Genomic DNA, 23,003 nt, shown 5'->3' with positions numbered 1-23,003 from the left:
TATACCTTGTTAGAAATATTACATATATATTACAAGTACTTTTCTAGATGAATGTAAATTTTCTAGATAATCCGTCTTTAAACCTTGTCGCAAAAGCACACATGCCAAAATAATTTCTGTCAAAGGAGTCCACAATTGTTTTTATTACTTTTCCTTTAGGCCAAATAGTAATTTCAAAATCCTTTTTAAGTGATGTCTTCAATTATAATCCTTTAAAATTACAAAAAATGCTTTCTTCAGATGCAGTTTTTAGTTTTCAAAATTTAGGTTTCAGAAAAATTAAGTAAGAATTGGGTAAATCATAAGGCAAACGTTGCTTGAAAATCAATTGGGAATCATTACACAGTGTCCAGCCTTTTTCACATTTAAGATAAACTGTGTAATGTCCAGAAGTTACAGTAGGTCCTTCATGAAAAATTATTGCAACTGTAACAAAAGTTTTTCCAGAAATTGATAATTGTTGTCCTATAAACTTCTTTATTAAAGTATCCAATTTTGAACCATCAGCTCTACAACGTTGCATTAAAATTACATACTGACCATATTTCTGTAAAAATAACGTGGAAAACATGTCAGATTTACATTCCGAACATTCCATGTTGTGATTGGCATCTTTAACTAATTTACTAAAAGTCACTGATTTACTTTGTGGTAATGGTAAAAATATGAACCTTTCTGAATCAACATTACTAGTGCATGTGTTCATACAGTTTTCACAGCAATGTTCCCATTTGTAAGAGACACCAAATAAGTTTTCTACTTCTACTCCTTCATCTTCAAGTACGCTCAGTATATATATTAAGAATTCCTGTGCATCTTGCTGGACATTTTTTTTAAACTGTGTAGATCCAGAACATATAGCTAAAAGATTTCTAACATCAGAAGCACTTTCTATTTTAGTTTTATCATTACTCAGCTTCTCATAAAGGAGACTCAGCAGAGAACACAATCTTTTTCCATGATTTACTATTATCTGTTCTTGCAACTTTTCAAGATAAAATACAACATTCAGCACTACATTTGCATAGCAGTTGACACCAGAGCTATTTTCAAAATGGCAACCAACAACCTCTTCAACACTGTCCTTTTTCTTTTTCCTTGCTATCACATCACTGTCCTTTTTTTTTTTGTTCTGTGCATCCACATTACAGATATTTTCAAATCTCCTTTTCCGAGAAACAACATGTTTTTCAATCACAGGATACTGTCCTAAATGGGGAGCATAGGTTCTTCTTAATCTATTATACTCCTTTACACAGTTTGTATCAGCACTAACTTTTGAGTCATCAAAGTCTATCATAAATAAACCAGATAATGTTTTTTCTCGTGACAGAGCAACATATGCCATACCTTCTTTGAACACAGTAGAACCAATGTTTACAAAAGCACTATCTACAGTCAATCCTTGAGACTTGTGAATAGTTACAGCATATGCTAGAGAAAATGGAAACTGCTTTCTACGCACATATAAGTCTTTCACAAGCATAAAACGAACTGAACAACGACAAATGTCTTTAACTTCTTCTATCTGATCAAATTTTATTTTTAAACATTCAATTCCATATTTTTTCTGATAATTAATAAAACCCACAACTCTTCCCATAGCTCCATTCACTAAACCTTTTTCTACATCCAAATTTCTCCTTAAAATCACTCGACAATTCATGCAAACATATAGATTTTTTTCTAATCCAGCTGTTTTGGAAATGTTCTTCTCTAGTGAATCCAATTTATTTTTCAGTTTGCCTGTTAATGTAAAAGTAATTCTTTCATGCTGAATTTTGTCCTCTGCTTCCATTTTCTTAATCTCTTCCTTTTCCAATTTCAAAAGTTCCTCATTGAATATTGAGCACTCACGTAGTGTTGGCATTAAGCAGATTACAGTATTTTTTTCAGCAATGTTCTTGTATATTTTCTCTGCAACTATTTCTTCATTTGGAAATAAATTATGTAGCATCCTACTCTGTAATGCTTTTTTGCCAACTTCTGTGAGTAGTCCAATTCTGATATCTTTCAGAATACTTGCATAATCTTCATCGTTTGCTTGTCTCATATTGGTAGTGAGTTCTTTGTACTCAAAGAACGACCAAATATTCGCATTACCAATGCTTCCTAATGACTTCTTCGTGTCTTCATGTGTCACAGTATTAAACACTGGTTGTCCTTTAACTGGAGTGAGCTGTAAAAGATCTCCAAAAACTATGACGTGTTTACCTCCAAATAACACGTCATAGTCTCTCTTAAGAATTTGTTGCATTCTTAAATGTACAAAGGCAAGCATTAAGTTTGAAACTATGCTCACCTCATCAATAATGAGAACTTGCATCTTCTTCAACACTCTTGAAACTTCGAAGCATGCTTCTCCAGTTAGCTTGTGTTATTCTATTTTGTTCTCATGCTCCACTGGTAACATTAGCAAGCGATGTAAGGTAATTCCTTTTATGTTATAGGCTGCTAACCCAGTTGGAGCAGTTACCACACAAGACAAATTTGAAGCTGTTTTTTGCTGTAGGTAGCTTCTGATGACTTTTATTAAGAAACTTTTACCAGTTCCAGCTTGTCCACTCACATACATCCTGATTGGTTCAAATGATGTGCATGAGCACTGTTTTTTTTCATGTAGTAATCCATGATCAATTTTATTGGGGACTTCTTCATAAATTTGTTTTTGTTCTTCATTCAGTTGTTGTTCCAGATTTAGTAAGTCTATTGAATCTTCCTGTGCTTGATTCATAGCCGTTTCTACTTCAGTCATGGCTACTGCAGCTTCATTTTCTACGATTGGTTGTCCTAGGGGATCTTGACTGAGCGTCCCAGAACTTTGGCTGTCTTGAGAACTGTCTCTAGCTACTTCAGCTGCAATTTTTGCTTCCTGTTCATTTTCTTCATTTAACATTTGGACATAAATTGTGAAAGTACTGCATTCTATGCTGTCTTTGCTTGCATTAAAAGAATCTTCATAGCTTTGAAATTCTCCCAGTAGTTCGTCCTCTGAACGCCATGGTTTAAACAGCTGTAAAAGAGCCAAGTAGTAAAATTCCTTTTTGTCAGTAGTGTCGCAACTCAGCTTCCTGTGATTTATCAAACTTCCTTTTGTTTGTTTCACCAAACATCCTTCCTCACCAATGACTTTATATTTTCCATTGTTGATGTCTTCTGTGGCTTTCCGTGAAAAAATGTAGTTCTGCAGCACTTCATAGAGACACATGTTCTCAAGATGATGACTTCTTTTTGGGTAATATGTGTCCAACATGTTTGTTTTCAAAATATCTGTACTCTCTGGGTCGTTCTCGGCCAAATATTCAATTTCTCCAACAGATTTCAGTACCCGATTTCGCATTCCTGCAAGGCCTAAACTGACCCAAATTATTCTTCTGGATTTCGAGTAAAGACTTGCAGATGATAACCTATCTGAGCATTCGTAGGATCCAATTTCTCGATGCTATAACATCTTTAAACTGAAACTGTACAGCTTCTTACTGACAGTCTTCTCGTGAGAAATCTCTTCCCACATTTCCTTCAATTCTGTTTTCTCAGATTTAGTGATGTATGATGTGACATACCGAGCAACAGCAATAGAATTGTCTGCCACATACTGAATATCCATGTTAGCATTCCACATGGTTAAAATGACTGGGTTGTAGTCATTTATAAATTTTGACTCTTCTTTTCTTCTTAGGTTGTATGTATTTTTGGGAGATTTTCTGGTTATAGTATGTCGCACAGCTGACATAAAACTGTTGACTCTCCCTTTTGAAAGAACAGGTCTAGGAAATCCAAATCGACACTTTGTGTAGAATTTATCTTTGGTCTTGTACTTCCGTCGACAGTATTTTCCACACCGATGACTTTGGAAACGTAAAACTTGTTCTTTTAACTTTTTCTCTTCTGTGCTTTTAGGTATAGCACATGTTGCATATTCTTCAATGAAAGATAACACTGCTTCATCAGCATCTGTTCCAAATTTTGGGGCATCCTTGATCCACAACAGCATATGAATATGTGGAGCACCTTTTGCTTGGTACTCTTTTCTCCAAAAGAAATCCACTACTTCTCCAAGAGGTGGATTTTTTTATTGCAGATGAAGGACATCATAGCCTCAAATCTATGATTGAAATATCTGCAAACATTAACCGGATCCAATGAGCACAGTTCTCCTGCTGTCTTGTATTCAATGTTTTTAATGTTTGAATTTGCCTCTCGTAGAAAATCCAGTAAATCATCCCAAGCGTACTCGGCACAGCTTAGGGTTAGGAACCATGTTGGAGTTCCTAAATTCCGTAACATACATTTCAATTCTCCATGGCGTCGGTACCAATATTCATTCGTCCCACGCTGACAAGCCATCAGATTGATCAATTGTGTTTCCAAATGATCATCTCGGTGCTGCACTTTGTCCATAAAATCCTTAGCAGACACATTATGTAGATGTACTCCACTTTTTAAAATGTGATTTACTGCATAAGATAGTGCAGACAAGTCGCTATCAAATAAAAGATGAAACAAATAAGGAATACTTTGACGAAATCTTGGATCTTCTGCATATAATCTTGTAGTCCGATACTCAGAAGCTGGAATCTGTTCTGGGCGTTCATCGTATCTTCCACCTTTTCCTGTAGGAAACAGCTGGGGAAAACATCGAGCTTCCAAGCTCTTCTCCCATACACTCACGGGAGTTCCTTTTGCTTTCTTCATCTGAAACAGATCAATAGTGTCTCCCATAACTTCTTTTGAATGAAGAGGATGTATGCTAAAATGTTCATAAATTTCTTCTTCTTTTGACTTGTCCACTTTTTCTATTTGTCCAGTTGGTGTTTCTGTGTCTTCTTGTAAATCTTCATCTTCTTCATCTATATAAATTGATTCATACCATTTATTATTCCTTTTCAAATATAAATTTGCTCTTTGTACTTTCCGTACATCTACCAGCTCCGGCCAAATCTTCTTATTCTTTGTAGGTACACCATTAACCAGAATAACTAATGGTTCACTTTCCAAAGTATCTGCATCAATAGTTTCCATATTTTTTTTCAAATGCAAGGGCAAATACACCACTCTTCCATTTAAACCTCTCAGTAAATCTGAAGGAGGTAATTTACCAGTTTTGGGCTCCATACGTACTAAGGTCTGGAACGGATGAACACATTGAATGAGTATAGACTCATATGTATTTAAATCAGAAAGTTCGGCAGGAATAGCATCCAATTCTAAATTATTATGTACAGCTCTGGTCGGCATTCTATTTTCTTCTAACTTATTATAACAGTATTTACAAATACGCTGATCTTCACCCAATTCAAAACAATTTTCCAGAAATATATATGTTGCAAAATCCTTCCACTTATAATTATCTTCATTTTCACTTTTTTTATACAGATCAACATTCCTTGTTTGAATTTTATAATGGCTTCTGCGGCAACAAATACAAGTAATATTTGGTCTTTCATTAGAGATGATAGTAAATTTTGTCATTTCATCCTCAAAATTTTTAGTAATAATGAGTTCTACATTCTGTTCCTCATTTTCCTCATTAACTGTGTCCTTTTCTGCACTTTCTTGTTCTGGACCAAAGTAACAAAACTGAATCTCATCAGTAACCTTCACTACATCTGATACAGATCCACGGAACAGAGCATTATTTAACTCATTTAACTTTACTGCTGGACTTTTAGCAAAATACAATGTTCTCACAAACTTTCTCATTTCAGTATGATGAACAGCCAGCATCCTAAAATGATGAAAAACACTTTTACACACTTTTCTAGATAGACAAGCCAGAGAATGTCCTTGCAAACCAGTATTCTCTCTCACTCTGCATGGATCTAGTGTTTGAAGCACCTTCATCTTCTGTTTTACACTCTTTTTACTATATTCTCTTAGAAAGTCACGTAATTTATCAATAGATTCCTGACGCACAGTACAAATACTACTACAGTTCAAAGTGTACACTGGGGCTTTTGGACGTCTCCCCATAGCCTCAGCAGCCATTACTTCTTCCTCATTTCTTGGGACCATTTTCTCTTTTTCCATCACACAACCATCCTTAACTTCATATGCTCTACCATTGGTGTCAACTGCATGCAACAAACTATTACTTTGAAAATAACTCTCTTCATTAAAAAATGGTTCAGTACTTGAACTGTGCTTCCATTCTCCCAAGAACACTTTACAAAAGTAACTTTTTTCACTTCTCTTTTCCTTTTGCTTTGTGACTTCATTGCATTGACTAATTTATCTAATCTACGCATCCTATTCAAAATTAGAATAAAAAGTTTTCTTTTTATTTCCAAAGCCTTACTTACAATATTTTCTATCAATTTTTTTTTCTTAATAAATTTGGGTTTTTTCTTATATTTTTTCACATCCTTTAGCAAATTTAACATCACTCTTCTCTGAAACATTTTTCGACGAATGTTTTTAAAATCTAATTTTCGTGTTAAATCAGTTTTACATACTTCTGATTGTACATTAGCTTTTGTTTTTTGCTGTTGACTCTGTTGTTGCTTTGTACATAAAACACTGTTTGTTTTACATTTATTTTTGCCATTTTTTTGTTTTTTGAAGATCTTTTTTAAGAAATCTCTACTCTGCTTACCAGTAGACTTTTTCTTTTTGCCATCACCAGCTTCTCCTCCTATTTTTTTTTCCCCAGTTTTGTCCAGATATACTTGTTGTTGCTTTTCTTTCCTCTTTCTTGTCCTTAAAGGCATTTTTTTATTTTTTCACTGTTGCTCAGCAATACCTGCAAGAAACTTAAAAAAAAATCTTTTTTGTAATTATAATTCATTAAAATATTTTTTAAGCTTTTCATTAAATTCAAATGTTTTACCATTTGCCTCTCATTTGTGATTTACTAATTTGTGCAGAGTGCTAACCACCACAGTTGAAAAAAAACAAGCTGCCCCTTTCCTGCAAGTGCATGTTTTACAGAACAACTGCAACACAAATTATATCTCTGGCCACAATTCCTGTGCGCACACAGCCTCATGGTGTGCTTCTAAGCAGAAAACAGAATTTGATTTGCAATTTCAAAGCACATTTACTACTGTGGTAGAGCAAGTGATAATTACTGTTACAGCCTGACACATTTTCCTTGTAGATCACAGAGGCAGAAAAGAGCACATGTCCTATCAGCTACTTCATACCATGAGCATCTGCAACCTGGGTGTTTGATTAGACTAGAGCAAAGAAAATGAGGCCTTGATGATGTTTTTATGTGTTTGCGTTATACACTGCTATCTGAAACATCACACAGAACTGAGTAGTACACATGGGAGTGTTGGGGAAGCTGCTGCGTGTGTGCCAAGAGTGTGTTTCTTGAGACTGTGTATTCTCTGGTGCAAGAGAGATGAGCAAGGAGACTTCCAGAACTGCATGAAGACTACAGGGATGTATGTAACAGTGGATGTGTGCTAAGGGATAATTTGAGTAAAGAAAACAGGCTGCCCCTTTCCTGGGACTGCAATTCTTACTGAACAACAACTTCACAAATTAAATCTCTGCCCACAATTCCTGTGCGCACACAGACTCATGCCATCATTTTAGGCACATAACACAGGCTGCCCCTTTCCTGGGACTGCAATTCTTACTGAACAACAACTTCATAAATTAAATCTCTGCCCACAATTCCTGTGCGCACACAGACTCATATCGTCATTTTAGGCACATAACACAGACTGCCCCTTTCCCGGGACTGCAATTCTTTCAGAACAACAACTTCACAAATTTAATCTCTGCCCACAATTCCTGTATACACACAGACTCATGCTGTGTTTTTTGGCACAAAACAGTGTTCCTGGATAGTACCAAATTACTGTTACAGCCTGACACATTTTCCTTATCATTTACAGAGGCAGAAAACAGCACATGTTCTAACAGCTCCTTGAGACCATGACCATGTGTAACAGGGTGAGTGATTAGACTAGATCAAAGAAAAGGAGGCCTTGGTGACGTTGAATGTGTTTGCGTTACACACTGCTATCTGAAACATCACACAGAGCTGAGTACTACGCATGGGAGTGTTGGAGAAGCTGCTGCGTGTGTGCCAAGAGTGTGTTTCTGGAGACTGTGTATTGTCTGGTGCAAGACAGATGAGCAAAGAGACTTCCAAAACTGCATGAAGACTGCTGGGATGTATGTAACAGTACATGTGTGCTAAAGGTTATTTTCAGTTTTGAACATATGGCAACTACCTGTGCCTTTGTTTTTTTTAAAGGGAAATCTACCCTGTTGGTTTCAAATGTTTTACCATTTGCCTCTCATTTGTGATTTACTAATTTGTGCAGAGTGCTAACCACCACAGTTGAAAAAAAACAAGCTGCCCCTTTCCTGCAAGTGCATGTTTTACAGAACAACTGCAACACAAATTACATCTCAGACAACAATTCCTTTATGCACACAGACTCATGCTGTGTTGGTAGGCACAAAACACAGGCTGCCCCTTTCCTGGGTCTGCAATCCTTACAGAACAACAACTTCACAAATTAAATCTCAGACAACAATTCCTATATGCACACAGACTCATGCTGTGTTGGTAGGCACAAAACACAGGCTGCCCCTTTCCTGGGACTGCAATTCTAACAGAACTAATGCTAATTTCAAATGTGTTGCCATTTTCCTCTCTTTTCTTTCAAAGTGATTTCTGCTAAATCCTAACCATCACAATTAAAAAGAAGCTGTCCTTTCCTTTCAACTGCAAGTCTTACTTTTCAACAGCAACACAAATTAAATATCTGTCAACAATTCTTCTCTGCACACAGACTAATGGTTTGATGGTAGGCACAAAACAGTATTCCTCATTGTTACCAGTACACATTAACTTATGGTGAAAACATACTCCATAATATCTTACAAGTTCAAAACAGTTATATATCTCCCAAACCTCAAAATGTAAAACATAACTTTTGAAGAAGATTCACAATTCTAATATTTATCTCAAAAATCACCACATACATCCCCTCTCAAACTCATAACTCACCTTTAAAAATAGTTAATTGAGAAAGAAATGTGCCACTCAAACAGCAGACTATCGGAGTCAGAATATCAGAGCTCCACACCTCTCTCCTCTCTCCAGAACCAGTAAATGGCAATGTTTCCCTCTCTTTTTTCACACATATACATGTTAATTTCAAATCTCAGTGCTTCCCACTTTTTTTCAAATGAAATCACACATTTCTATTGGTTGAAAACTTCAACCCCTTTCCAAATGTACCCTTCCCCCAACTTGACTTCTGCCTGCTTCCATAGCAACAGCTCATGGAACACTGCTGTGAGGAGAGAGGTCAGAAGTTCAGCAGACAATGTTTCATATCCAAAGAGCAAGAGTGCTTGACTTTTCAAACCTAACAGCAAATCCATAGTAATGTTCTGTGGTAACACATTTTTCTGAACTAATACAAACCATGCTTTTAAATATTTAAACATACAGCCTAGTTTTAACTGTAAAATGGTTTGAATCTGCCAATGAGTTCTTTTTTTAAAAAAAAGTATGTGTGCCTCCATATTTCAACTGTCTTTCATTTCATATTGCCATTCTACTGAAAGACACCTCCTGAGTGCATCCAGATCTCCTTGGAAGATGTTCACAGTGTGGATTGTAGGTCACAGCTATGTCTTCTGGAGTGAAAAGTTTGCAGAAAAAAGAGGTATGGTGAGAGACCTTGCTTTGCCAAATGTAGACATTAAATGGATTGGTCAGAGAGGGTTAAAGTGGCACCAATTGATGCCTTTGGTGAAATCCTTTCTACATCTCCCACAGCCTAACCTTATTATTGTGCACTGTGGTGGAAATGACCTAGGCACTTTAACTGGGGTAGGTCTGGAAATGCTTATTAAGGACACCTTTGTGCAATTGATGTCGCTTTTTCCACAAACTGCCTTTGTATATTCTAATATATGCCAAAGGCAAAAGTGGAACAGGTCCAACCAATTTTGTCCACAGATTGACAAAGCAAGGAAGCACGTCAACAAATCTATTTCTGCTTTCCTCAGAGACTATGGTATGGGTTCTATATACCACAACAACTTGCGTTACAACATGCAAGACATTTATAGAGGAGATGGTGTACACTTCACTGATGAAGGCAACAGAGTCTTCCTCTTGAACTTTAGACTCTGCATCGGTACTTACTTGTAGGTACCAAAAAACACACAATAAACACAAGGGCTCTTTTTAGAGCCACCTTATATCCAATCAATTAAATGCGTTTTTTTATTCTTTTTTTTTTTAAAAAACATTTCGGGTGCGCGCTAGGTGCGCGCACTCGGCGATATTTAAAAAAAATATATAAATCTTTTTTTTTGCCCTACAAGGTCCTACTATGACCCCCTTACAATGCGTAGTGGGTCAATATCTCCCCACTCTACCCCCTTTTCACGTTCTCCCCCTTTGTTTATCACCCCCTCTTTATGCGAGAGACAAAATGGCGGCCGCCGCTTCCTGATTTCCACCGATTCGAATGTTTACTGATATCTAACAACCAATCAGAAGTGCGCTCGCGCACGGCAGGGTGCGCGCACAGGACTTGCTCAGTGCGTGCACGCTGCGCGCTTACAGATATATATATTGATTTAAATGCTAATTTCTCAGGAAATACTGAACAGATTTACACCAAACCTGCAAAAGGCACTTCATGGACCTTATGGCTACCTCTCTGCCAAATTTCACATAATTCTGTTCAGCCGTTCGGGCTGTAGCTGCGACTAAAGTCCCTATGGAAAAATCCATGGGGAAAACGTGTTTTGGGACCCCCCCTTTTTCTCAGTCCCCGCTTTACGAATCACCCCGAGCCTTTCAGGGTAGGAGCTGAGCGGAGCGCCCCATTAGTTTTGAAAATTTTGCGAGGATTCGTCAACCGGCGCCAAAGTTATTCAAAATAGAATTTTGAGATTTCCTATGGAAACACGGTCCTAACTATAACTACCTACTGGCGACCGCCAGTAGGTAAAATATATATATATATATATATATATATATATATATATATACACATATATATATATATATATATATATATTACCTACTGGCGGTCGCCAGTAGGTAGTTATAGTTAGGACCACGTTTCCATAGGAAATCCGCAACATTCTATTTTGAATAACTTTGGCGCCGGTCGACGAATCCTCACGAATTTTTCAAAATAGGTGGGGCGCTACGCTCCGCTCCTACCCTGAAAGTCTCGGGGGGATTCGTCAAGCGGGGGCTGAGATAAAAGGGGGGTCCCAAAACACGTTTTTCCCATGCATTTTTCCATAGGACCTTTAGACAGGGCTACAGCCCGAACGGCTGAACAGAATTACTAGAAATTTGGCAGAGAGGTAGTCCTCAGGTCAAGGAAGTGCCTTTTGTAGGTTTGGTGTAAATCTGTTCAGTAGATTCTGAGAAAATAGCCTTTAAATCAATATATATATCTGAGCCAGCTTACGGTGCGCTTACGGTACGCTTACCGTACGCGTACGGTGGCGTGCGCGAGCGCGATTCTGATTGGCTCTTAGATCTAAGTAAACATTCGAATCGGCCGAAACCAGGAAGCGGCGGCCGCCATTTTCTCTCTCGCACTGAGAGTCATTTTTAAAATATAAAGCCCAAAAACATATAAAGGGGCTGTTTAGACAGCTCCCACACACATAGCCATGTTGAGGGAGTCCCCAAAGATCCCCCAAGGCCAAAAACAGAATTTTTATTTTTTCGGTAATTTCGCTGATTACGCTTACCGTACGCGTACGGTAAAAAATTTAAAAAAAAAAAAAATTATCCACACTCTCTCCACCCCGTGTGCAATTGGTGCCCGAAGGGCACCAATTGTGCATGGCTTATTACACCTGAGATAAACTAAAATATTTAAAAAAAAAAATAATAAAATAAAAAATTATCCACACTCTCTCCACCCCGTGTGCAAATGGTGCCCGAAGGGCACCATTTGTGCATGGCTTATAAAATATATGAATAATTAAAATATTACCTTTCAAAACGAAGTGCATCATATGTCCTCCATGTGCGCACGGTGCGCGAAGCGCATCGTGCGTACATGGCCCATCTAGCGTAACGTGGGCACGCGGTGCGCGTAGCGCACCGCGTGCCCACCGTGCGTGCACGGCACTAACTGCGTAAAGTGGGCGCGCGGTGCGCGAAGCGCACCGCGTGCTCACTGTGCGCGCACGGTGCGCGAAGCGCACCGTGCGCGCACGGAACGAACTGCGTTAAGTGGGCGCGCACGCCACGAATGGCGTAAAGTAACTTAGCATTTAAAAAACCGTACAAATTCACTGAAAAAACCATAGGTTTCACACACGTTATAGTTAGGAATTAGCATTTAAAAAACCTTGCAAATTCACTGAAAAAACCATAGGTTTCACACATGTTATAGTTAGCAGAAATTTTACTGATAAAAAACCAATGAAATTCCCCCGTTATAGTTAGTGCAGGCAACTATAACTCACGCGACCGCAATCTTCTGCTGATGACATATGTGTCTTTATGAAAAAAAAATATTTGTAATATATGTATAGCTAAAAATGTATGGAAGAAGACATGGGCAAATAAGTGTCTAAATACAGTATTAGCATCAGCAGAGGATTGCGGTCGCGTGAGTTATAGTTGCCTGCACTAACTATAACGGGGGAATTTCATTGGTTTTTTATCAGTAAAATTTCTGCTAACTATAACATGTGTGAAACCTATGGTTTTTTCAGTGAATATATATATATATATATACACACATACATACGGTTCTGTGAGATATGGGTGGCGCTGCCCTGCCGCCGAGAGAGCACTGCCCTGCGATCCTTGGGGGCCACGCGGTTTTGTTATCCAAAGGAACCGTCATGTGGGCACAGCAACACAGGATTGAGAATGCAACGGCATGTTGAGGCCAATTGGAGGGCTTGTCATTTTACCAACAGAATGAATTTGTGCACCCATTCGGGCATTAATGACTTTTCTGGACACTACATTGCCCACAATCCATTGCACAGGTCTTATTGAAGCGGCCCATACAGGTGCATGCAATAACGTATTTAAAGCAGTGGGCGGTACAATAAATGCGCACTCTTGTCAGTCGACAGCCTCTGAGGAAGGAATTTTTACTTTGAAACGTGTCAGGCAATACAGACTGACAAGCTGTTAAAGGAATTGGCATGCTGTTTGCTTTCGTACTGAATAAAGGCTTGCAGCCTGTTGCTGGTTGATGAGTGCTCTCTTACCTGAGGTATATATATATATATGATGCTAGATTCCTACATACAAGACACTAGTGATTTTCTCAATAAAATCAAAGATCTAGCTTGGAATACAGATCTATTATTAGTAACGCTGGACATAACCTCCTTATATACATGCATTAGGCATATGGATGGTTTAAGAGCAATTGAATATTTTTTGAGCAGAAGATCGATGGAACATACAGAACATACAGGAATGTTGTTAAATATGTTATCTTTCTGTTTAGAAAATAATTACTTCCTTTTTAATGGCCAATTTTATGAACAGGTGCAAGGTGTGGCTATGGGGGCCAGCTTCTCCCCCAGCTATGCTTGTTTGTTTATGGGTTGGTGGGAGGAGCTGGTCCTCAAGAGAGAATTTGAACAAACCTGTAAATGCAATATAGTCTCCTGGATGCGCTTTATTGATGATTTATTTATTTTTTGGCGAGGCACTGAGGAGAGTGTTTTACAATTTGTAGAGAGTATTAATCATAATGATCTTAATCTTAACTTTACTTCCAACATCAGTAAATGCTCAGTGACATTTTTAGACGTACAGGTTTTAGTATATAACAATATGCTGGTAACTACCCTTTTTAGAAAACCTACTGCGGGCAATACACTACTACATGCCACGAGTGCACACCCCAAACATTTGATAAACAGCATACCCTATGGGGAGATGCTCCGTATAAGACGCATATGTAGTGATCCATTGGATATGAAAGTAAAACAAATTGAAAGCCAGGCAAGGTTTTTAGATAGAGGATATAGCCCCAGAGTAGTTAAAGCAGCCATGACCAAGTCACAGCTCAAGCCAAGGGAAGAACTCCTCCAATATAAAACAGAGACAGGAAATGGAAAGTTGGAGCCAGTTCGTCTAATTTTAACTTACTCAAAACAGGAAAAGGAGTTGAGAAACATTGTTAGACGAAACTGGCATTTTGTTCGAGATGACCCGGTGATAGGTGACTTAATGCCCGCCAACCCTGCCATAGCATTTCGTAAATCTACAAGCATGGGTAATGTTTTGGCTAAAAAAAGTCAGGAGAATTTGAAAAAGGAGAGCTGGCAACCGAATAGAAAGGGATTTTATAAATGCTCAAGCTGTAGGGCATGCCAATTTGGAACTAATACCAAAACTTACAGGACATTTTTCTCTGATAATAACAGAGAAATCAAACAACATTTGACATGCAAATCTGAATACTGTGTGTATGTCTTGGAGTGTGACTGTTACCTAAAATATGTAGGCAGTACCAAATTGGCAGTACATAAGCGCATCTTACAGCATCTAAGGGTAATAACGAATAAAGACCAGAACTATCCCGTTGCAAGACACTTTGAAATTACACATAATAGTGACCCCCGATTTCTCCACTATTTTGCTATTGAATCAATCCCTATAACAAAGAGAGGAGGGGATAGGGAAGCCTCTCTACGACGGCTAGAGACTAACTACATATTGGAGTTCAACTGCAAGTGCCCGGGAGGTTTGAACACAACGGAGGACTTACATACCCTTTTATGAGCAAAATTGTGAATAAACTGTGCTGTATTTTTAGACAATAGTGTATATATGGCACTTGAGTGTAAAATATCAGATCCCCTACAATATGGCTATATCATCTACCATACAAGCAAATATAGAATATCCTGTCCCTGAAAACTTGTAAAAACTTGTTGAGACTAGTAAATTAAGAAGAGTGAGAAAAATGGATATATGGGAATGATTATTTATCACAGGGGCTATAATCCTGTGACATTGTTTTTTACGATTAGTTTTAAGAATTTCATGGGTAGTTTTTATCTATGTGTCTTTTTATTGATTGTTTTAGACATGTCGCTGGGCTGTTGCCAATGTTTTAGCATAATTTATTCTCATTAACCTCATACACTCTCTTTTTATAATTCTGTCATATATAGAATGAATAGTATCTCTTACTATTGAATTTGGAGTTACTTTTAAAACATGTGTTCAATGGATTTATGCCACGTTTTTTAATGCACTAGTCACTTTTGGATTGTAGCGTTTAGGTCTTTGTTACTTTAAACGCATGGTATTATAGCACTATAGCACTTTTTAGAAAAAAGGAAAAAATCTCTCCGATTTTTATCGTTTTGGTGAGCACTTAATATTATGTGATGCGCATTGTGCAACAAATTGATTCATGAGAAATGTTGGACAAAATGTAATATATATTGTTCCACCATAAGATTGATCAATATACTTAAGAATACATGTATGAGGAGAATAAGGCATTTATGGTTTTACTATATCTTTTAGATTTCCAATATATATGGGAAAATGCATTCTTATAAAATGAATAAACAATGTTGAAATGTATTTATACAAACATTAGTATGTCTTTCATGTTTATCAATGAATATGCTGCACTTGCACTTTAAAAACTGGGTAATCTCGTGACGTATGATCAGGTGATCAAGGCCGCTTGGACGGCCGAAACGCGTCCTGACACAGAGAAAATAAAATAATGCTGAACAAAGTTGGTCTACGCTGGTGATTTCCGCTCGCAAGCGGGTGAATATCGCGAGTTGCTGAGATATATATATATATATATATATATATATGCACACACACACACACACACACACATATATATATATATATATATATAAAGGTCCACCAGGCACGGACCTCTTAGCAGCCCCCAAAGAAACTCCAAACAACTCCGATGTTGAAGTAAGCAGTGCAAACATTTATTTCACCAAATTAATCCATTATTGCTCGGGCATAGTGCCCGCCATGACACGTTTCGCTCACACACATATATATAAAAAACAAAGGCTGTAGTGACGTTAAAGTTAGGAATTGTAATTGCATCTTACTTTACTTAAAGAAAGTTAGAAAGTCATTGAAAAATCAAAGGATAATGGGACATTATAGTTAGGTGGAATTGTCCGTTAAAACACACTGTTTAAACTAACAAAATCACTAGATCACTAATTATAATTATCTTAAGTAGCTATAACTAGTGCCCAAAGTAACTATCACTCGTGCCCTCACCATGCACAGTGTTGACATCAATGATGTCATTCCCAATGTTGCATTGATGTTACCAATGGTGTCACTTCTTGAGTGATGTAATATGCGAGGTATAAGAAATTTGGTTACTGATTGAGGGGAGGTAAAACCCTACTCAAGCAGCAACCACAGTCCTTGTCTGGGTGAGGTACAAGTAAACCCCAAATTAACCTGTGCTCAGCCTTCTGGTAGCTTGGCACAGAGCAGTCAGGCTAAACTTCGAGGCAATGTGTAAATTATTTCTGCAGCACTTAAAACAGTAATACAGTAGTATATAGTAATAAATAAGTCAAGACCAAAACAATAAAATTTAAATCAGTAGAATTGGAGATATGCAATTTAAAAAGTGTCAGTGAAAGCACAAAGCACCAACTGTGGATATCTGGTTGTGCTGGATGGGGACAAAGTCACTAGTTCAGGCCGACTGCAATGACGTGTGGGCCGGCTACAGATTTAGGCCTGCTGAACAATAGTACCTTATGTCCTGTTGTGGAGCAGTTTGAGGTCCCACGTAGACGAGATAGATCAGTTCTGAGGCATTGCAGAGGTGCGATGCGGGGTCCTGCAACCATTGGTGAGGCTGCCATCAACGAGGGGTTGTGATGCGAAGTCCGGCGTTGAGGATGCATCATGCAGTCAAGGGTGATGCATCGGTTCTGAAGAGCTACAAGGCTGCAATGTGAGAACCTGCGTCATCATCGAGGCTGCCGCCAACCGAAAGATATGAGATGTAAGGCCCGGAGTTGGCGAAGCTTTACACAGTAGCGGTTATGATGCGAGCTGTGAGGTGGATACAGATTCCTTGAGTTGGAAGGACCCTCACAACAGAGGCGATGTGTCGGTTCTGCTCAGGATTACACCACGCAGCAGAGGAGATGCGTTGGCTCTGCTGGATCCACAGCGGGCTGATAGAGCACCTGTAGACCCACTTCCAAGGGTTCAGGTCTGGGTGGCACCACTTGGCAGGGTGGGACTCGGAGATGGCAGAGCCCATGTGCTGGGTTCAAGGTTATTGGAGCCATCTGTCCACTGAGGCTCTAATCAGGAGGCCAGCCAACTAGCACTTGAGGTCGATTTGGGGTCCTTGGTTCAATACATGTATTTGTAGTCCTTCTCATCTAGGCAAGAAGGCAGCAGGCAGAAAGACAGCAGAGCTGGTCAGCAGTCCTTCAGAGTAACCATCAAGCAAAGTGGCAGCCCTTTCCACAGCACAGCAGTCCTTCTACCTGGCAGAGTATCCCCAGGCCAAGAAGTGTCCTGAAGGATTGGTGACAGGGGTTCAATAAATATACTTGAGCCTGCTTTTAAAGTGGGAGGAGTTTCTAGAGGTTTCCCTTTGAAGTCCACAGGCATCCTTGCCTTCCGTGCCCTGGCTCCATACTAACTACAGGGGTTATGCAGCCCTTTATGTGGGGGCAGGACACAACAAATTAAAGCGTAAGTAGGTCAGTGCCCAGATTTGCCCTCCCATCCTGCCAATGATGGCCCATCGAGGCACACCTATATTCCCTATTGGGTGAAGCTGTCTAGGAGAAATATACTGATTTAAAGGGGAACCATGAATGCCACAGAATTGATGTATTAAATGCAGTTTAATGCAGCACACAACCCGAGCGTGATCCTTCCTAGACAGTCAGGATGCAACTGACAGTCCTGGAATTCCCAACATCCACTGTTCTTACATTAGAATTATGATAACACATGACATCTTAACACACTCTCTTCCCTTCATACAATTTCATATATATTAACAATTTCTAAAAGAAAGATGAAATACGTAAATTAACATGGAATAAAAATAAAATTGGGTCCACATAAAAAACATGCTATAAACACAAATTATTCTATTCTCTTTTAGATGTTAGAAATATCCCCACACCCTTGGAGGAAAATACCATTTCAAATAATCACTGAGAAAGACAGAGGTCTGGGATCTCTGTTTTCTCTGATGACACTGGATCTTTCCAAATCAATTCTCACCCAGATTCTTTTGGCATTGAGGCAATACTTTCTGCTCTGCATAATTCACTATCTTCCATTAGCATCACAACAGGGCATCCTTCATTCCTTATCACACATGTACCGCCTTTTTGATACAATGCCACATTTTGCAAATTCCACTTTTCTCCACTTTCTAGGATAAAAAATGATCTACTTACTCGTTTGATTCTAAACTGACCATTGAATATGGACAGACCATCATGTGTACGCCCGATTTTATCTTTTCCCAGTCACCTGAATTTATATCCCCTTCTTTCGTCTCCCGAATCGGTTACCTTGCTACACGAAGAAATCCAATCTTTCAAACATCCAGGGACCAATTTGGTGCTTGGTAGACATCCTCGCATCTGATGGAACTGACATTTCTGCATGACACTATGGACAGTGGTCCGATAAACCCACACCATGTCACAAGCCATCTTTTCAACATCACACTGATTAGCTAGTGCGCTTTGGATAGATCCTTTAACTTATCTATTGCCTCATTGCAGCATACCATTTACCTGGGGATGGTAAAGTGATGTCGGAATATGCTTGAGCCCACAGTTGTTTAAAAAAAAGAAAAAATCACTTGAAGTGAGTTGAGTACCATTATCTGTAATGAGAACTGCAGGTACTCCCTCTTCAGCAAAAATCTATTCCAAAGTAGGACTGGTAGTCTTAGTTGGTATTTCGTTCCAAAACTTTACAGTCAACCATTTAGAATAGATATCATCCATCACTAAAGCAAACCACATATCAAGTCTTAAACTAGACATGGAGCCAGTGAAATCAAAACAGACTGAATGCCATAGTGACCCTGGATCCTCAAAATTATCATCTTCAGATTTGCAACCTATTTTCAACTTGTTTTCACTTTCTTTGTAAATGACACACTGTTCAACCCTTGTATTTACTTGATCATCTAATCTGGGCCACCAAAACTCACTTTTCAGCCTTTTTTTGTTAGGGATAGCCCCAGATGACCCTCATAAGACAAATTAAACAATTTCATTCTAAAACCAATGGGGGTACAAAGCGTTTACCCCACAAAACCACATTTTGACCTCTTACTGAAAGCTCATCCACAATTTTAACAAATGGTCTCGCTGATAATGAGATCACACTCTCCCTTGCCGCACCAGTGAGAATCATTTTCAATACTTCTTTCAAGACTAGATTAGAATTAATTTCACTTTCCCATTCCTGACTTGTGAAAGCCCCCAAACCACTATCCACTGCATCCTGTACAGACGGTACTGAGCCTTCATTCTCACATGCACTTACAGCAAGTCCATCAACCAACTTCCAATCCAATGGTAACCTGGATAGGCAATCAGCCTGTATATTCCTCCAGCCCAGAATAAATCCCAATATGCATAGATGCTCTTGTAACTTGTCAGCTAATCTGGCTAATCTTGCAGACCCTTTACCTGCTTCACCAGGCAATAAGATTTTATTCAAGGGCTTGTGGTCTGTCCGCAACATAAATGATAAACCCTACAAACATGCACAAAAGTATTCCGCACCCCATTCTGCCACCAATGCTTCCCGCTCTATAATGGAATAATTCCTCTCAGTTTGCCTGAGTAAGCGTGAAGCAAAAGCCACAGTTCTTTCTCCTACAGTGAGAACGGACTTGAGTCTTGCATCAAATGGAACCAATACGCCAGCACCACTAATCTAATCTTTTATAATAACAAAGCATTTTTGTTGTTTCTCCTCCCACAAAAATGTACTCCCCTTACTCAGCAATTTACTTACCTCCGCTGTTTTGTCAGAAAAGTTTTCAATACATTTTGCACAATACTCTATGAGTCCTAGAAACAATCGCAACTGGTCTTTGTCTTTTGGCCATGGTGCATGTTTAATGCCATCCACAATACTGCTTTTGGGCATAATGCCTTCTGCTGAAATGGTATACCCCAAAAATTCTATTTGTTCCACAAAACAAGCATTTTTCTTGGCTTAGGATAAACCTGATTCTCCCAACTTGTGTAACACTTACCTCGGTGCTAAGTTGTGTTGTGTTGCTCAACAGTTTCCCCAAAGACTAATATGTTGTTTTGAAAGAATACAACATTTCCCATTGCTTTAACGGGTTGAGCCATCTCCTGCAGAAACACGCTAGTGGTTGAGGCTTAGCTGAATGGCATGTGGGTGAACCAAAAAGTGCCTTCCATTGTTATAAATGCAATTAATGATTTAGATTTTTTATTTTACCGTATCTGATGGTAAGCATTCCTCAGATCTAACTTTGAAAATTACTTACCACCCTTAAGGAAGACACCAGTTCATTAATATTCAGAAGGGGAAATGTGTTGACAACAATATTGTGATTCAAAGATCTGAAATCTACACAAAATCTCAATCGATCGTCTCACTTCTGTGTGAGAACAGCAGGTAAGACCCAGGGTGAAACCTCAATCGGCGCAATGACCCCTCCCTCTAGCATTTCATCTACCATTTGTTCCACATCTCTTTGCACCGCTAATGGCACTCTTCTCACCTTATGTGGTAACGGGATTGTGTCTTTTTTCAATATGATTTTCTGTACATAACCTTTGAGACATTCAAGTTACTCTTCAAACACCCTCCTTGCACCACTTAAGATATCCCTTTTCTCCAAATCTTCCACAACCATAACTTGGTTTGGCATCCCAGGATTTATCACAATGTTCAAATCAAATTGGTGCATCCCTCCTAATATAGGAGTACCATCAGCAGGTACATAAACTTTCCCTTCTTGCGCTTCTTAAAACCTATTGTGCCCACCATATACCCCAAAATGTCTATGGTTTACCTTGGTACCCACCAGGGCATATGTCCTCTGGTAACAATGTGACATTTGACCAATGTGTTCTAAACAATTCTTTAGCAATATTGGTGTACGTTGATCCAGAGGCCACCATTAATTTGACCTTCCTTTCATGCCCATCAAACAATGCCTTTGGTCTACACATCCTCCTCTTGTCACTCTCAATTTTTTTCTACACTTGTCTCATGTACGCTTTTCTGATACATGGTATAAGCTTCCCCATTTTGTACATCCTTTGGAGTTATTCTTATTTGTGCGCTCAGATTAATCACCTTGTTGCCACCCCTAAATACCGCATTCACATCTCTTTCTGGATCTTCTCTATTTGTATCTACTTCTACAATTGATACTTCACTCCCTACTCTTTCTCTTTTACTCAGTTCCCTCATGCAATGCTCTGACTCCTCAATTATTTTAGCAATGTCAACAGCATCTTTGAGGCTCGGGTCTTTAGCTGTCCACAGTCTTTCCTGTATCTTTTTATTCTTGCACTGAACTATGAGTTGGTCTCGAATAAGCCATCAAACTCATTATCAAAGCCATCAAACTCATCAGAATAAGCCAATCAACTTATCAGTCATCAACACAAAACAAAATTTCAGAGACAACTCTCAGAGTCTAGCTACTAATTCATCAATAGATTCTTGTTCACCCTATGGTTGGGTTTAAAATTTGTAGCATGCCATGACCAGATTGACCTCTTTGACAAACCAAATCTCAAGTCTTATAAGTGCTTCTTTGCAGTAATCATCCATTGGTTTACCATTGGGTCCTAGGGCTACAGGTCAGTGCTTAAATATCATTCCCCAATGGTCTCAACAACAATGCTTTCTTCCTAGCTGGTCGAACATGTTGTCCATCTAATGCTGTTATGTAATTTTCAAAGATCCCTGCCCAGTCCTCCCGAATAATGTATGGCGAACCTGGTTGTGTTAGGAAAAGAGGTGGAGTAATTATGTGACTGTATGTCTCCATCTTGTCGCTAGTCCATATGTTCTGAGTATTCGATTTTCAGAATACCCTGTTAAGGTCACCAAAAGGTGATCATACCACCGCATACGCTCTCACAACCTCCTCTAGATAAGATGAATAGCAATCATCACAATGTTGTATAGTTTGAGCAAAAAGTCACAGACTATTTTGTTTTGTAAATGACATATTTCCCAGAGAACAGTTTCACAAAATACCTTGTGGTTGTCTTTAAATGTGACTGTATCACACTCACAGCTCCAAAGAGATCATTTCTCTCATAGTGCTTAATTATAGGTGTGCATATCACCATATACACTCAATTTTTTATGGAAACTTTCCGTCGAATGAATAATTTTTCCTCTCTGTAAGGTGAGTCCATCATCGCATATGCTCCATTCACACAGATGAGTGCACCATCACATGCTTGTGTCTAAATTACTGACACCATGCCAAAATCAATATGGTGCCACCATGCGATAACATGACTGCTCAGTAAGTTTTACCGTTAGCGCTGCCCTCTACTATTTTCTTCTTTTCTTTTCCCAATTAAAGCGGCCCTATCCAAGATGGCGCTGATGCATTTTGATGCTTACTTATCATCCACGATGTGTCACTTTGTGCTCCCACAGTTCTGCTTGACTTGATGGGAAGCCGGGTGCAGTCAGAGCTTGAGTGTCGTAATGGCTGAAACTGTGCTAAAGGTAAAAGCACCGCCACACAGTACCTTAACATCATTAAAAACATTTGTGCCTCCTTGCCTCTGGCTGCGTGCCTCTCACTGCTCTGTGTGATCGCAGAGCACTCCTCCCAGATGAACTCTTATCTCCCGTGATCTGATCATCTCCAGATACCCGCTCGACTTCTTCCCCGTTGATCACCTCATTGGTTGTGTGCCATACTGACATGCACTCCTTAATTTTAAATCCCCTACTCATCGCCAATTTATGTTGTAAATGGGAATGATGACTTCCACTGATTTGATGGATTAAA

The sequence above is a fragment of the Triturus cristatus genome, chromosome 9 (genome assembly GCF_964204655.1).
Source record: "Triturus cristatus chromosome 9, aTriCri1.1, whole genome shotgun sequence".
Taxonomy (NCBI): Eukaryota; Metazoa; Chordata; class Amphibia; order Caudata; family Salamandridae; genus Triturus; species Triturus cristatus.
This window is presented reverse-complemented; position numbering follows the sequence as displayed.